A 19,350-nucleotide genomic window follows, 5' to 3' on the forward strand; every position below is an offset into this window, starting at 1 on the left:
CCCATATACTTGATGATAAAAACTAAGTTTTCATATATTCTATAATTCAAGTAAAGTTTACTTGCAAAAATATCTGCAACATCTCAAATTTTTTATAACCAAATTTTTTTAACTACCAGTGCCACTTTAGACATTCTTCCAGATGTAGGAAGGACTGCTAGTCTAAGAGCTACCTCATGCTTATTCTTGATGGTGTGGTTAGCAATCCCACCACTAACCCCTACACACTGTCAGACAAACTGTACCAAAGAACATGCTTTTAAGAAACAATAAATGGAATAATTCTCAAAAGTATAGCAAGTGAAAATAAACATGAATAGTTAGGACTGTACAAAAGAACAACACAAGACTAAGGTCTAAAAGTCTATGAGCAAGACCATAGAGACATATTCAGGAATATACACAGTATATAAATTAAATCAACAGGTACTATTAAATGCTTAAGACCATGGCGGTGATAAACTATAATGATAAATAAAGGTAAATAGTCAAATGTGTTGCAAAGGTCTTTTGTATGTAGATGAGTCAGTAAGAATGAAGAAGTGGTAGATAGAATGATAGTATATAGTAACTGTGCAATAAAAGTACATGGTCAACTAAGTTAAAACATTGTTTCATTAAAAGTATCTGTGGTGATTTCCTTGTCCTGTTACTTTTTTCTGCTCATTAAATATATATATATAAAATTCTAATTAATTTTCTAAATTAAGCTTTACAAATGTCAATTAAGCCCTATATCTATAGTAATTATGAAAATCAGAAACAAGATTAGTAAAATTATACAGTCAATGACTGTAAAGTCTCATATACAGCACAACACAATACATAAGTGGCTTCCATATAAGACTAAAATAACTGTTGAAATGTTGAAAGGACACAAATGAAAAATTGTACAGAAAAGGAATATCATAAGCCAAAATATGAAAAAAAGAAACTAAAAAAAAGCACATTCTAGAGGTCACATCCTGAAGCATTCTAGCTGGAAACTGAGGAAGAAAGAGAAGTAAGAATAGACTGAAGTAGAATCTCAATGTTGTTTCGATTTGCATTTCTTTTATAGACATAGATATTGAACATTTCTTCATGTGCCTAATAGGCTATTCTTACTTTGGAAAGTCTTTAGCCCACTTTATTAATGAGGCTGTTGTTTCTTTGAGGATCTGTTTTGGGGAGAAGTATATTTTAGATATGAGGACCTTAACTAAACATAGAGCTTCCCTATGACAGTAATCTCATTCCTGGGCATTTATACAAATGACCACAAACCAGCTTGCACTAATGCCACCAGCACAACTATGTTCATCGCAGCATTCTTTACCATAACTAAGATATAGATTTAATCGAGATGCCCCTCAATGGATGAATGAATCAAGTATATATACACAATGGAAATCTATGCTTCCATCAGAAAGAATGACATTGCCCCCATTCATAAGGAAATGGAAAAGACTTGGAAAAAATCATATTAAGTGAAGTAACCCAGATCCAAAGAAACATAGGCTATATTCCCTCAATAAGTAGAATATGTCTATCAATCTACAAGTTAATACAATGAATAGTAAAAGACAAATAATTACACCTGGACATGATTAATTAAACAGTACTCTAAACATCTGCACAGTGAGAACAAAGGAGGATATTCTTAGGAGAGAATCACAATGACTCAATAGCTATGTGCATATCGATACTTATCAAAATGAACTCCAAGAAAGAGAAACAGAGGTTGTTCATTGTACTGTTTGCAGTCATTTCTTTATTCTTTCCCCCCCCCTTAGGTTATTCCCTTTTATCACTGTTTTCTATTTCTGTACCCTTTGTCTTGTATATAAGTTTATGATTTGAGGAAAAGAAGGGGAATCACAGAAACAGTGGGACAAAGAGTAAACCAATTCAACAGTGATACTCACTAGACACTATGTTAAAAATAAACTTTACAATCTGGAAGGAAGGGGGTTTAGTAGGGGGAAAAGTGGGAAAAAATGAGGGAGAGGGTAATAGTGTTCAAAAAGAAATATACTCATGACCTGATTTATGTAACCATAACCCTTCTGTATATCACCTCTATAATAAAATTTAAATTAAAAATAAAAAGAATAGGTTGAGCCCAATTTAGATAGCAACACTGCACTAAGTTATATAGGTGAAATATTAAACATGGATTGAGTGAAGACTACTTTTCAAACTCCTAAACAGTGGGAAATAGAATGCAATAATTAAGAGAACATTATTTCTTAGAAGTAAATTATTATAACATACAAATGAACAGGAATAGATTAAAAAAAAAAAAAATAAGTTCAAATCTTCAGTTTTACAAATGAAGAAAAAATTCCTGAAGGTTTTAATTAAACTTGTCTCATAATGCAAACTTTGCTGATGTAAGCTAAAAACAAAAGTGATTCTAATTCTCTGTTCAGTAGTCTTTTCATTAGAACTCAATATTTTAAATCAAATAACTAATGTTAATATTAGAAATACCTTCTCACCAACAAAAGCCAGTATTTAAGCAAATTAGTTTCCTAATCAATTTGGCATTACAAAGAAACACACACACACACACACACACACACACACACACACACCACACCACACACACACACACACACACACACACACAGAGCAAATCCAATCCATGAGATATAAAGTATATCAAATAAGAATAGTTGTAGTTCTATAATAAAATATGAGGAAAGCAATACAACTAAAGATTAGAGATTCAAAAGTCATTAGGACAATAAAAATTCCCATCCCTACAAAATACTACAAGAAAAAAACCTAATAAAAATGCTAAAGGCAGAGCATAAGACAGAATGAGGATTTAACTTTATACACACAGTCGTAAAATATGTGATTTCCTTCAAGTGTTGGGCTTTCTGAATACCACAAATTATCAAATGTGTCTCAATCTCCATTCTATACTTTTACAATGTCTCCCTTGTTCACACTTAAGATTTTGAAAGAAAAAAAAAGTATTTCGGTTTTACTCTGAAATTATCAAGAAACAGGGTATCTATTTGCACCTTCCCTAACAGGTTAGTGATTCTTCTATAAATAATGGACATTTTCACAAAAGGACTTAGTCTAAAGTATTTAGGATTTATTAGCAATCTTTATGTAAATAATTAAAACACATTGTTAATGAATAACACAATTGATAATGTTAAAAGTAAATGCCAAAATCTGCTTCAAGACGTACCAAAGAACTTAATGACAAGAGTCACCAGCCTTAACTGAGGTTATCAACAAAGAATGGAACTGAAAATAGGAGCAGGCACACTAGATTTGGTCCCTGTGCAGTACCTGACCAATGGACATCAAGGGAACAGAATTCTAATCACTTCCAATGGGCCACCTTTGAGTACTAAAAATTCAAAGCAATATGGACCCTAAAAGAAGATGCAGATTGCAGAAAGCTCTCATTTATTAAACATCCAGAAAAGGCAACATTTTCCCTCAGTAGAGATTTATGGATCAATACTATATATCTAGATCAAAAACTTTTCACATCAGAAATAAAAGCTCTGAAATAATTTTCTTTCCATGCATTCCCTGAAGCAGGTAAAATCCTTGACATATACAAAGTAAACAAAGGTTTACTTGTTTTGTTGTTTTTACTTTTGTTTTTGCATTACTGGAATTTGATCTCAGCCTCTTACTTGCTAGGCAGGCATTCATTCCCCCGTTTGATCTGCATCTACCTCTTATGCTTTTGTGACTTTGAAATAGGGTGTCACATTTTTTTCTAGGCCCAGCTTGGACCAAGATTATCCTACTGAAACAGTCTACCTAGCTAGATAACAAGTACAGCCATCATGCCATTTTACTGATTGAGAGAGCATCTCACTAACTTTGCCTGAGCTGGCTTTGATTCACGATCTTTCCACTCTCCACCTCCAAGCATCTGGAATTACAGGTGGAAACCATGGACCCAGCAATTTTCCTTTGTGTGACACTGGGAAAGCAAAGACAGAGTATGATAGCAACAAATGTGATACCAGAAGGACTTCATGGCTTATTTTCATTTTTGTTTTTGTTTTGGAGTGTGTGTTTGTGTGTGTTTTGAGGGGGGAAGGGAGTCTTTAATCTGTATTTAGTCATTTCCTACCATAATAAGATTAATATCCAAAACCAATATAGGAATTTAGTGTATGAATTCCTGCTTAGCCACAAAGAAAACAAAGATAACCAAGGATGGCAAGAATAGAATATAACAGACAATTGGTAAATGAATATGCTAAAAGATATTTTTGATCTTAACAAATATGGAAGCTGTGATTGCAATTTGTTAAAACATTTAAAAATTATTCTATTTAAACAGGTCTTTCTATTGATTGTACCTATCTTGTTACCATATTAACTATTTGAATAGATTATAATACACCTCTGCCCAAATTTCAATTTTTCTATTATTTTTATAGGTCACTCTTGTACTAAGCCAAAAGTAATCCAGTAACTGACTTGTGATTCCTTCCTGTAAGACAGAAGAAAACATCCTGTAATTTTCAATTTAAATTTACACATATAGAAATAACAAAATTAATAATGTAACAAAGCTAACAAGAATTTGGGTATAAACTATGCTTCATACAACCTACTACAGATAAAATCAATATATTCAATACTGCTTACCAATACATTGGAGGAGTAAGGGAATCATAGAAAAGAAAATAAGTAGGCACACCAGAAGTAAAGTAAATGAATTCCTTGCACAAATCTCTACTAAGTCCAATGCATAGGAAGATTAAAATTCTACTAAAGGTAAGTCAGAGAAAAGAGTACTATAACAAATGGTGGAAAATGAAAGGATTTTTAATATCTTTAAACAACCAACACTACTATATTATTTTCTTCTTTACATAAAGTCAATAACTATCCCAAAAGAAAGCTACAGTCTTTATTCCAACAATTACAATAAGGATGGGAATCAAAGTTAGCTTAAATTTAATTTTCTCTGTGATTTAAATAGAGATCAAAGTTATATATCATTTAAAATTCTTCTGAGCATGAGCACTTAATGCTAATCTTAATCTTGCAAACTACATTCAATATTTTATTCAATAAGTCATTATGTAAAATGTATTTATCAGTGATTAGTTTTTATTTCTGCGTGCGTAAATGTATACTTTTTGCCAAATCACTATGTTTTATCACCTGCGATAAAATATTTTCTGCACATACTATACATAAGTAACAGAAAATCTATGTTAATTTTCCTACACTAGCTTTTCAGACTTATATTGTGAAAATAAAAACACTAAAATCAAAGATAACATAAGAAATCACTGTAAAAATCTTAACATTCTAAAGCAAATGTTTCACAAAATTAAACAGAACCAAAATTGAAGGATAAACATGCAAAAACTCCTTAAAAATCACTTAATTCCAAAGAATACTTTGGAATTTCTAAATAAACAATTTCCGGAAATACTTTGACATAACAATTAATATCCACACTATTCAACTTTCAGTATTTTAGTAGCCAGACTCTCTTTTTTAAGTATTCTAACATAAAAATTAGGATTTAAAGTACTAAGGAAGAGCTTTTGTAAAGGTATATCTAATTTAGGAATATTTAAAAATGTTTAAATTCTGAACACTTAGATATTTTGTTAAGTATTTTTTAAGAGTTGCAGTATAGCTCAATAGCTGCATACATATGACCATATAAGATGATGCTAAGTGAAATGAACTCCAAGACTTGATCACAAGGGGGTTTTTGGTTGTGGTGGTGGTAGTGGTGGTTGTTTTTAATATATTATGTGATTTTTTTTGTTTCTTTTGTATGCTCTGCCCCCTAAGGTATATCCCCTGTTGTCACTGTACTTAATTTTGGCACCCTGGTATTGTATGTACGTTTTTCTGAATCAGGGAAGGAAAGGGGAACAAGAGAATGGTTAAACAAAGGACAACAGGGGAACCAATGCAACAGCGATATTCACAGTATGTTAGAAATGATACGTACAACTTGGGAGAGGGGGCCTGGGAGGGAGGTAAAAAAGAGGAATGAGGGAAGGGTAACAAGTTTAACAAGAAATGTACTTATTACCTAACTTGTGTAACTATAACCCTTCTGTACATCACCTTGACAATAATTTAAAAAAAAAAAAAAAAAAAAAGGTTGCGCTTTATTAGTAAGCTAATGCTGTACTATTTGAAAACGCCACTAGATGGCAACCTTGCTTCACAAGAAAAATATCAAACTTGCTGGAAACCAAGAATCCAAGATGTTTTAGGGGGTTCTGGCATTTGTTTCTATTGTTAGGAGTTAATAAAAATTATAAATAAAAATTTTCTAGAATTTGGGGATTTGTGATTCATAAAAAATCCACTCTAACTCAAAGGTATTTCTACATAACAAAAAATAACAAAAGTATATAAAAACATTTTTTTAATTCTTTTTACAATCATCCTTTGAAAATACAAAATTTTAAAGTACAAATAAATTATTAAAGATTTTTTCTTGAAAAATGCTTACAAGGAACATTTTCAATATTATTTCAGTAGTTGCTTCTGACACCAAAATAGTAATATAGTTTTAAGAAAGTTATTAAAGATTAGTAATGATAAATCACAAATTTCTAACCATATTTAATGTATTTAAACATTTCCTCATACTTACACTAATCTATGTAATATTAACACCAAAATGTTTATTTGGTACTGCTATCGTTAACTGAAGAAACAGTAATTATGTATCACTTTTTTGAAATACCATAACTGATGTATAAAAAATTATAGTAGCCAAGATAACCTATGTTACTCATTTTCGCAAACCAAGCTTTCATATAAATAAAATGTGTAAAATAAAGGCCTAGCGATTTTCATTTCACTGAGGCTCTAGTTATTTCATATTTCCACACTTTAGTTCAGAAGAACTGAGAATGTTTTTGTTTTTTTAATTTCATTTTAATGTCAAGGTGATTTACAGAGGGCTTACAGTTACATAGTAAGGTAGTAAGTACGTTAGTTGTGGAACTTGTTACCCCTTCTCTCATTTTCCTTCCACTTTCCCTCCCTCCCATTCCCCCGCCCAAGTCATACAGTTCATTTCCAACATATTTCTGGTGAGTATCACTGTTGCTTTAGTTCCCTCTTTGTCCTTTGTCTCACCGTTTTGTTGTTCCCTTTCCCTTCCCTGATTCAGATAATATATACAATACCCAGGGTATCAAAATCAAATACAGTCACAACAGGGGATAAACCATAGGAAAATTACACAAAAGAAAAAAGAAAATCACATAGTGCATTAAAAACAACAACAAAGAAAAACTTCTTGTTCCCATATCTTGGAGTTCATTTTGCTTACCATCATCTTATATGGTCATACGGTCATATGTAGCTGTTGAACAACTCTGTTTTGAACCATCCTAGACATATACTAATTATTACAAATGAGGGAAACCATTGGATCTATGTTTCTTTGGGTCTGGCTTACTTCATTTAATAAGATTTTTTCCAAGTCTTTCCATTTCCTTACAAATGGAGCTATGTCATTCTTTCTGATTTTCAGCCACTCTGGAAAGCAGTGTGGAGGTTCCTCAAAAGACTACACATAGAGCTCCCCTATCACCCAGTAATCTCACTTCTGGGCATTAACTCAAATGACCACAAACAAGGCCATGCTAAAGCTACCAGCACAACTATGTTCATTGCAGCATTATTTACCATAGCTAAGATGTGGAACCAACCCAAATGCCCCTCAGTAGATGAATGAATCGAGAAAATGTGGTACATATACACAATGGAATTCTATGTTCCCATCAGAAAGGAAAACAGGCTTTTTTAAAACAAGTTATGTACTAATAAATAAGATAACATGATACTTCTGTCCTCATCACAGCACAAAGATATTAGCTACAAAACCGAATATTCAGTACAAAGGCTCACTCTGACTACTGAATGTCAGAGCAAGAACCAAGGCAAAGCCTTCTAGGATTAACCCAAGGAGACCTCAGTACATACCTTCCATATGTCTGAGACAAGCAGAAAATGTCAGATAAGATGATGTTAGGCGAAATGAACCCTAAGATAAGGACACAAGTGGGATTTTCTTTCTTGCTATTGTTTCTAACATATTTATAAGGTGATTGTTTTGTTGCTTTCTATGTCCCTCCCCCACGGTATATCCCTTGTTCTCACTATATTTGATGTTGGTATAATTTGGAGAGGGGAAAGGAAAAAACAAATGGTTTAACTAGGGATACAGGTGGGCCAACTGCAACAATGAGATGTACAAGATGCTATTTTGAAAGACGAACTTTACAACTTTGGTGGGGGGGGGAGTGTAGTAATCGTGCATCTGGGAGGCAGGGATGGTAGGGGAAAAACAAAGAAGACAACAATGCTTGATAAGAAATGTACTTATTACCTTGCTCATTTAATTGTAACCCCTCTGTGCGGTATTTTCACAATAAAAAAACTTATTAAAAAAGTTAACATAAGAAATGCTACTTAGAGCTGGAAATATGGTTTAGTGGTAGAGCTCTTTCCTAGCATGCATGAAGCCCTGGGTTTGATACCTCAGTACCATATAAACAGAAAAAGCCAGAAGTGGCCCTGTGCTCAAGTGGTGGAGTGCTAGACTTGAACAAAAAAAAAAAAAAACCTCAGGTACAGTACCTAGGCCCTGAGTTCAAGCTCCCAACTGGAAAAAAAAATGCTATTTACCATAGTCACATATAGATGGGAATGCATTTTATGCATTGCTCAAAGAAAGTTTAACCTGTACTTCTAGATGAGACACAAATTTTTGTGTTACCCTCTAAATATTTAAATTCACTTAATTTTTCTGAGGTTTAATCTCTTCTACAAAATGATGGAACATACTAGAAATACTGATCTAGAAAGCTACCTTAAATGTGACTGAAACAGTATGAAATAACTAACATATACATTACATACACTAAGTAAATATTAGTTTTCTTTTTAAACAGTATGACTATTTATTCCAGAAAATATCTTCAAAATACAATACCCAAAGATTTTTTTATACCTTTCAACTTCACATATATGGACTGATATAGTCTGACAGAAAGGAAACTGTTGGCCCTTATTCATGCTAGATTCTTCCCTACAAATGTCCTTACACTGCCTTCACAAACAAGCCACGTTACAATTATTCCAATAATCAACTACTTCAAATCATTTCATCTTTTGTTTCTATTTAGTTCTTCCCCATTTCCCTTGATGAAATGCTTTCTTTGCTGTCTCTAACAAATCCCTATTTGATCCTCAAGACTCAGCTCAAAAGTCTCCTGATATCTTTCTTCAGTCAAGATCTTCAAATAAACTTTTTTCTCAATCATTGTTCTATTACAACACATCTGATGTTTTGTTTTTTATGGGCAACACAGTCCTCTCTTAACCAAAGTTACTCAAAGAAAGATATCCTAAACATGACTGTCTCACTAGAAGTAGGCAATAAATGCTTGACAAAATGAACACATTCCAACATTTCATTTTTCAAAAATGAGCTGATTGGCTGAGTCTCCATTTTCTTAATCTTAAAATGAAGATAACAGGTACTGTCCTGTTATGGTTTGAATATAAAGCACCTTTTAAAAGGCTCATGTATCAGAGGTTTGGTTCCCAATGCAGCAGTGTTCACAGGTGGAGCTTTTGGGAAATGATTGGTGTATGAGAGAACTGATGTGGTTAGTCCACTTATGGGTTTATAAGTTGATAGCATTATTGAGATGATAGAAATTTACCCAACAGTCCTAGCTGGAAGAAGCAGGCACGTCCTTCCAGACACACCATGCCCTCGGCCTCCCCTCCTATGTCTCTGCTTTCTGGATGCCATGAGATAGGTTGCTTTGTGCCACCACAAGCTCACCGCAGCCATGCTCTGCCTCATTAACACCATGAAAAATCAAGGAATCACAGGCCAAAAGCAATCTTTTGTTCTCTGCAGTTGTTTTTCATACTTTTTCAATGGGTTAAATATATAACAAATGTTTATTCAGTGCCTCGCCTACAGAACTTAATAAATTTAAATATCAGTAAGGAAAAATTAGGCCTGGGACAAAAGACCTAAAGACCTTTTCCATTCATCTTGCCTTTTTTCCCAGCTGAATTCCAAAATGTATTTTCATTGGTACACATTCTTGTGAAGCATTTCCAATATTAATTTCCTTATTCAGAATTAAACTAAGATGTCTTGGACACGTTGTATTTCTTTCATTTTCCAGTCTTCTTATAATATTTCAGCTTGGGACCTCATATCATTGGAATGAAACTCTTTCAAATTATTGAAGAATCTACTTCTAGTGGAGGGGATAGTGAATTGTGTGGGAATATATATGAAACAAAAAAAAAAAGAGAAAGAATAAAAGGATAGAGGAAATGGTAAATGGAAAATGATCTCATTCTCCACTACTCAAGTACTCAAAACACTAGGGAGGTATTTGCTCATAGAAAAACAGGAGGGAGGGAGTAATAGAAGGAAGGGAATGAGGAAGAAATATAAGAAAAAGTAAAGGGAGAGGAGGGAAAAACACACAAAGTTTTTCTTCCAATCTGAATGGTTTGCATCAACATAGCAAACATAGGTATTAGGGATCTAATACAAATAAGCCATTTCATTATAATATCTCCAGGTATAAATGTGAGTTACTTAGTCGCCCATTTGGTCACTCCAGAGCAGAACTTTCCAGTGGAAAAAGCTCCTTCTAAGATTTCCTACCATATTCTGAAATGTGAAGTAATAATCAAATGCCATGGATACCTGAGAAAAGCCTATGAAAATCAAACAAATATCAAGAATAACAAGCATGAAAAACTATATGCAGAGAAATACACTCACTGTTAGGTGATTTTGTCACTGTATTTACACAGACCTAGATGGTATAGCCTTACTAGATAGATATCTGGAAGAGATGGAGTGTGAGACTCTGTGTGTGTGTATACATACATATATTTGTATGGCTATTATATTGCATAGTATATTATATATAATATACATATACATACATATATATGCAATATACATATATATAGTATATAGTATAGTATAGACCAAATACTATTCCAGGTCCTGAGGATTCCACAATGAGCAAGACAAAGTCTCCACAGGGAGACTACAAATAAAGCCACATGAGTAAAAGGCACACGCATTGTGGGGGATATGACATATTAAAAACATACTTTAAACTATCTACAAAAGTCTTACATAGGGGGCTGGGAAGGTGGCTCAGTGGTAGAGCGCTTGCCTTGCATGCATGAGGCCCTGGGTTCGATTCCTCAGTACCACATAAGCAAAAAGAAAAAAGCCAGAAGTGGCGCTGTGGCTCAAGTGGTAGAGCGCTAGCCTTGAGCTGAAGAGCTGAGGGACAGCACCCAGGTCCAGAGTTCAGGCCCACAACTGGACAAAAAAAAAAAAATCTTACATAATATTTATATATTCTTTGTTGTAAAAACTTCTTAAAAAATGCATGCACAAAAATCATTACAGTAATACTTCTGAGAAAAGAAATACTTCTGGGATAGAACCAAAGATGTGAGTCAAAGGTACTTCTACATTTTTTTATATAATTAGAAAAAAAAAGGAACAGATGCCAATTACTGCAGTATTAATAACAACTGTTACTGCAATGTTAATAACAACTACTGAGTGTTTAAACACTGTAATTTGTTATATTATTAACTAAAAATAAAAAGGAAATGCAAATAATATAGAGTTCTATGTTTACCTAACAAAGTTTATACAAAAGAAGAATATAGAGAGGAAATTATCAAAAGAAAAATGTTAAAGAAAAATAATAGTATCTAAAGATCCCAAAAAGTTCCCAACAAATTATCACAATAAGGGGGAGAAACACTCAGATATATATTTGTGAATTTTCACCATGTCAAAGATAAAGAGAAAAGATTCTAGAGAAAGCAAAAAACTACTAAGTGAAAAAAAACTAGGCTAGCACCACACTTTTTATAACCAATGCCCTCTAGATGATAAAAGAAAATGATTTCTTATAATTCTGTACCATCAAAAATGTCACTCCAAAGTGAGTTAGATAATTATAGTTTCAGATATGAAATTGCAAAGACATTTACTTTTTTATCCATTCAGAGGAAATAAAATTACATAAGGATATGATCTAACAAGGAAATTAAATAAACTAAGAAAGAATGGAACCAGTGAAGAAGTAAAACCCAGAAGACTGATAAATTGAAATTCCAAGAGATGAACAGCAGAACTAAAGAAGTACTGAAGAGTACTTCAAAGAAGAAAGAAAACACTTAAGAAGAGAAAATTCCACACATTCTATCACTTTCTCTCAATATTAGTATACTGGCATTTTGAATTGGACAACTATTTGTAGGAGAGAGTTGTGATATATATTGTAAGATATGTGTTTAGCAGCATCTGTGGGTTCTATACACTAGTAACACTCTGTAATTTTATAACCAAAATTTCTCCATGCTACCAAATATCTCCAGGTAACCTCTGCCACCAATTGAGAATATGTGCATTAGAAGAATCAGAAGTTAAGGCCATGCAAGAGAAAAAAAAAAGCAATTAGAAACTTACAAAATACACACACATACACACACATATATACACACAAACTCACCCAAAAGAAAGCTGTATAAAACATAAAATCAGACTTTACATGTTTTTCTACAAAGAAAACTTGCAGTCATGATTTAAAAGTTTAATTTTGAGTGCTGCGTCAACAAATAGAAAAGACATTAAATATTTAATTATAGTTGCATGACAGAATTCACGTATCATTCACCTTGGCTTTGTAAAAATATGAATAAATAGGTAATTCAAATTATAAGCTGCTAGAAAGAATTTAATGTACTAGCAAAGAAAGATAAGTAAAGAACAAAGTTAATTAAAACTTATGAAATCATAACAGCCTGACAATACGATATTATTCTGAATATACACCACAAATATTTAAAAGTAGGAAGAGGGAGAAGAAAGATAGATAGATCATGGTCTATGGTTTTCCATTATAAATGCTTCTCTAATAGTTCATTTTAAAATATAATCATACATTACTGTGATAAAAATTTTATGCAAATTTCAAAAACCCAGTATCTTTTACAAGAAGAAATCATGAGTTACATGAATTAAAATAGAAGTCATCCTGAAATTTCACTGTAATCTAACTTTATAAATGCTATCAAAGAGCTACTAACTCAAATTACTCAAAAATATAAAGAAAAAGAACCTATCAAAGTTATCATTAGATAAAATGAACTCTTTAACATCAAAACATAATTTGAGCTGGGCACCGGTAGCTCATGACTATAATCCTAGCTACCCAGGAGGCTGAGATGTGAGGATTTCAGTTCAAAGCCAACCCAGGCAGGAGATTCTTATCACCAAAAAAAAAAACCACCAGAAAACCAAAAGTGGCACGTAGCTGAAGTGGCAGAGTGCTAGTCTTGAGCTGAAGAGCTGAGGGACAGCACTCAGGTCTGACACACAAAAAAAAAAATTTGACTCTGAATAATGCAGAAATACTAGAAATACTCTGAAGTTGGGTAGTGGTCTAATTAAAAGTTCTGTTTTAGATAAAATTAGTTTGGAAAGTATAATAAACCAAAAGTACTATCATCAACAGTCAAGCTATTGATGAAGTATAAAGAAATTAAAAGCAGTACATAAACACAGAATAGCTATCAGGTATCAGGATAAAGATGATAATTACAATGACAAGTATTTTGTGCTTGTTTTGATAACAGTGTTTGAACTCAGGGCCTCACTCACTCACTCAGCTTGCTTGACATAGCTAGCCAGGCAGGCTTATTGGGGAGATGGGAGTCTTCGGGTTTTTCTCTATGGGCTGGCCTGAAACTGTGATCCTCCAATCACAGGTAGCTAGGTATAAGCCACTGTCACCCAAATATGGTGACAGAAAATACTTTCTCATTATTTAAAAATGAACTATGTAACTTGATAGTAGACATGGGAGGGGGCAAACAGAGGAGAATAAAGGAAGAGTGACATTAAACAAAAAGCATTGCACTCATAACCTGACTTAGGAATTGCAACTCCTTTGTACAACTAAATATTAATAATAATAATAAGAATATGAATAAAAGAAAACCAGTTCCATGCCTTTTAGTAACAGACAGGACTCTAAGTATTTTTAAAGTATTATTTAATTTAATCCTCACAATAACTCTAGGAAGAAGATATTATTTCACCTTCATTTTCTATATAAGAAAATTCAGATGTGTTTACCTGCCCAAAGTTATATAGTTATGCGAAGTTATATATTTACTATAAATGATGGAATGGTATCTAGGAATGGAAAACTTGGTAAAAAGAGTAGATAGAGGAAGAGCGGAACACAGTTACACTAGCCCACCTGGGGAACAGAGCAGAATACCATGAACTGACCCCACTGGGTAGGGAGGGGAGTCTTCATACTATAAAATAATTCAGACAAAAGGAATTAATAAAGCAGTTCATTGAAGGCAAAAGGAAACTGAACAGAATTTTTAAGTTCCATACCTATATAAGTGCCAGATTAAAAAATAAAGCAATAATGTAAGGTTTTTTGCAAAAGGTCCAAAGACGTTCTAAATATAATCAAATCACCATTTTGGGGGGAAAAAATGAAGAAACGATGACTGGGCCCATATTGTCTTTAAAATATGTAATTTTATATCACATGTAAGAAAATCTACCATACACGTGTGTCAGAATCAGGGCTTGAATTCAGGGCCTCCCACTTTTGCTTAGTTTTTTTGGCTAAAGGTAGTGCTCTATTACTTAAGCCACAACTTTACTTCTGACTTTTTGTTGGTTATTTGGAGATAAGAAGACACTTATAATTGTCTGCCTGGTCTGACTTCCAACCCTCATCCTCTGATCCCAGCCTCCTTGATAATTAGGATTATAGGCATGAGCAACTAATGCCCAGCAAAATCTAGATTTTTAAATGGAACAAAAAAATGTGCTAACAGAAATATATTCTTAGTACTTAAATCAAGTTGTTTATTAGTTAGAAAAGCTTGGTATCTCCTGGCAACATGTTTTGCTACATTCATCCATATTCTAACCATTTTTGGAAATATTAAGTAAAACATTACTTGGGAAGTGAAGATGGGAAGATGTTGGTTCAAGACCAACCCAGGTTATAAAAGCATTCAAGAAACTATCTCTTTCAATGTCTGGACTCACCTGTTACCCTGCTACAGGAAAGTACAACATGTGGTCCCAGTGTCATTTGCCTGCCATCCCAGGGGATACTGAGAAGCAAAAGTAAAGATTACATGCCAGGAAGGCCCAAGCATAAAGTGAGACTTAGAAATATCCAACACGAAAGGGCGTGGCTTAAGGGATAGAGCACCTGCCTAGAGAGCAAGAGGCCCTGAATTCACTCTCCAGTACTGCAAAAAAAGAAAAAGAAAAATTTATGATGACACCTCCCTGAGAACTTGCATTTTATATTTTTATTCTTCTCCCACTAAACAAGCAGTCATTAATTCTAACTACTTGTTACATATCTGAAATGATGGTTGGCTTTTTATTTTTATGGTTAAAAAATTAAAACATTTGCATTGGATTCCATACTTCAAAAATTAATATCAGGCTGGGAAGGTGGCTCAATGGTAGAGCGCTAGCCTTGAGCTGAAGAGCTGAGGGACAGCTTCCAGGCCCAGAGTTCAGGCCCCACAACCGTACCCAAAAAAAGAAATTTAATATAAATGCACAAAGTTTATGAAAAAATATTGTTGCACAAAACAATTTAAACTGAAAACATTATTCATAACTACTTATCTACATTTTAAATAGGCCACTACAATTTTAGTTAATGTCAATGTAACACATTAAATCCATTTATACCTATGATGCAATTTATGTCACAAAAGAAACAAATACAAATAATTAGCACCCTAGGGAAATAATGTTTTTTCTAAACATTTTAAAATTAAAATTAAAATCCATAAAAACAACATAACTAACACGGACTAAAAATTACAAAATGGAAGCCAGGCGTTGATGGATCGCACTTGCAATCCTAGCTACTCAGGAGGCTGAGATCTGAGGATAGAGGTTCAAAGTTAGCCCAGACAGAAAAGTCTATGAGACTCTTATCTCCAATTACCCACCAGATGTGGAGGTGTGGCTCAAGTGGTAGAGCACTAACCTTGAGCAAAAAGGCTCAGAGACAGGACCTAGTCCTTGAATTCAAGACTGAGGATCACCGCGCGCTCACGCGCGCACACACACACACACACACACACACACACACACACACACACACACACTTACAAAATGGAATTCTAAAGCACAAAAAACCATGCTAAAAAAGAAAAAAAAAGATGTAGTGATTATAGACAACCAAGAATCATAGTAAGCCTTATTGTGGCCAGTATAATATTATCCTATCAAAAGGACTGGAGTTCATAACCACATGCTTTAGCAGTTAAAGTTCCATGTTACAATGACCAAAAGAACCTTTGCTCATTGATACTCTGGAACAAGGTAGCTTTTATTATTTCGAAATAAGAATGGAGTAGTATGTCTATTACTATGTCAATATTCTATGAATATTCTGCCATAAGTATATAAAAATTACAGACTACAGACTTAGGGAAATTTTAAGGGCCATTTACAATACAAAGAGATTTATTTGTTACTAATTCCACAGTGTTTTCTACACTAACAGACAAGTTCTTTTATATGTGAACTATTAAAGGGGAGAAAAATGGAGTTCCACAAAGAGGCCAGAGACCACCAACCAAACCAAACCAAACCAGATAAGGTACAAAATCACAAATTTGTAAATATATCAGAGAGCTAAAACCATCAAGAAACATATATGAACTGAACTCAAAAGTGGAAAGTTCTTGAACTAAATTGAAAAGTGATGGCTTCTTCGCTGAAATGACTGAACAACTACTCCATCCCTCCCAGATAAAGAGGAATCTCTCTTATGGTAGCCCACAATATGCATATGGAAAAATCAACCAGATTTAAGACTTTTTTTTACAGGCATATGTAGTCTGGCATGAAAGATTAGAATCCCAAAGATTTGCAGACCCAACTTATTCTGCAACTACTTGCCAAATCTCTCTTAAGTCTTTATAAGGTGATGTATACTAAAAGTTGGCATGACAATGAGAGTGAGAGAAACAGAGAGAGGGGGAAGAGAAGGAGAGGGAAGGAGAGAGAGGGAGATCAGAAGAGTGGCCTTTGAGCACTTGCTTTCAGCTACAAATGACTACAAAGGAACTTGTCTCTTTTCTCCACACCTGCATTTCCAGACACTCCAACATTCAACTACCAAAAACAAAGGAGAACAGAGAAACCCTTCAAGGTACTCCAGGATATCAGCAAGGGACAGCTGAATAAGGCTCTTAACTGAGATTAGAGATACTCCAGGCTTTAACGTAGGAAACAGGCAATGGAGTCATAAGAGATCTCATAAAGTATAGAAATCAGATCATGAACCAAGACCCTAGTAATTGTATAGTGAAACTAATAGGAAAAGTCTCCCATTGCTTCACAGCTAACAGTTGAGCTGAGACGCAAAAGCAATCTCTTGAATCTGTTAGTGCTTGTATTCCAAGTCCTACTAAGGGAAAAGTTGACACATCACCCTGAAAGCAACTGAAATCAGTAAATCACACACACACACACACACACACACACACACACACACACACACACACACACACACACCACAATAAACACAACTCTGATTGATTCAGTCCTCTTCTTTAAGATTTAGGTGTGGAAATAAATATTGTCTGTACAATTTTTTTATACAAAATGCCTAGAATTCAGTAAGATAAATTATATAGCACACCATAAAAAAATTAACAGTAGTCAACTGTCAAGCACTTGAAAATGTCACTTGGATATAAAAATGTGTCTCAATTCTACCCCCAAATGTTATTCAAAATAAAAGAAAATACAGACCTGTTAATCAGGACTATTCACTTTATTGCCCAAACCATAAACAACCTAGCATGTCTATCAACAGGATAATGATTTAAACTGTGGCACATTCAAATATGAACTATTACAATTAAAATAATAATAAAACTGATACAAAGCACATGAATGAGTTTCAAAATTATTATTCCTAAGAAGAAAAAAATGAAAATCTATTCTAAGATGCTTAATTACAGAAAGACATGAAGACAGATGTAGAAAGACAAGACAGGGCACCAACCTATAAAAGAAAAAATCAGGACAAAATGGTTTTGAATGATAGATGCATTTCTGTATCTTGTTTGATATGGTGATTACATAAATATATATATATATATATATATACAACAGTCAAACTTATTATATTAAACATTTAAAAGCTATATATTTTAATGTATACTAATCATGCCACAATTCAAAAAGAAAAATCAGTGAACATTTGTTGAGTCTTTATTCTGAGGATACTGTGTAAGAGAATGTAGTGTTTGACCTCAAATAAATTCAACCCTCATAAAGCTTGGTTCATTTGAGGAGGCAGACATATAAAAAAAAAAAAAAAAAAAAAAAAAAACCTACAGCACAAAGTTAGCAATAGAATGCTAAAGGAGCTTGAATAAAGGACACCAGAGAGGACTTACAATAGCTGATGGCTCTGTTTTAAAATGATAAGCAAGAATTAATTAAATGGTAAATCACCTCCAAGGCTTTCAGAAGGAAGAACTCAGGTGACAAGAAGAAAAAACACAGACTTGTGAGAGAATTTCATGCACAAATTATACACAGAATACTTTACAGTTGGCCCTCTCTATACATGGCTTCTACATTCCCATGTTCAACCATGTTCAACCCATGTTCAACCAAATACAGGTCAGATTATTTTAAAAACAACTACAGTTGTACTAAACATGCACAGACTTTTTTTGTCATCATTCCCTAACAGTAAAACAACAACTCAGAATAGTACAGACATGGTTTAAAATAGAAGGAGGAATGTGTAGGTTGTATATAAATACTGTACAATTTCACTTAAGGGACTTGAGCACTCTGCAATTTTGTTAACTGTGGAGATTCTTGGAACTAATCCTCCATGAGCACCGAGAAAGAACTTTACAAGGCTGGATCCTGAAATACAAGCCCATAAAGATTTAGCAATCAACACACAAAAATCAGTTTACATCAGAAAAATAGTAGAAACTGATCAAAAAAAAAATGAGAAGATGGACCAAAGAAACCTGTTAGTACCAATTTAGAAGGTAAGAAGAAAAGGCAACGAAGGGTAGAATAAGAATATTATAAAAATGGGCTGGGAAGGTGACTTAGTGGTAGAGCGCTTGCCTTGCATGCATGAGGCCTTGGGTTGGATTCCTCAGCACCACATAAGCAGAAAAGGCTGGAAGTGGTGCTGTGGCAGTGGTATAGCCCTAGCCTTAAGCTGAAGAGCTGAG

The 19,350-nt window shown here is 33.7% G+C and overlaps 1 protein-coding gene across 4 annotated transcripts in view; it reads right to left on the minus strand.

The window, feature by feature from the left end:
- The window catches only part of Tdrd3 (tudor domain containing 3), a 108,399-nt gene that overhangs the window by 71,622 nt on the left and 17,427 nt on the right, over window positions 1-19,350 (minus strand). The gene's annotated exons all lie outside the window — the stretch shown is intronic.

Source organism: Dipodomys spectabilis, unplaced genomic scaffold (assembly GCF_019054845.1).
Source record: "Dipodomys spectabilis isolate Male_0828 unplaced genomic scaffold, ASM1905484v1 ptg000095l, whole genome shotgun sequence".
Taxonomy (NCBI): Eukaryota; Metazoa; Chordata; class Mammalia; order Rodentia; family Heteromyidae; genus Dipodomys; species Dipodomys spectabilis.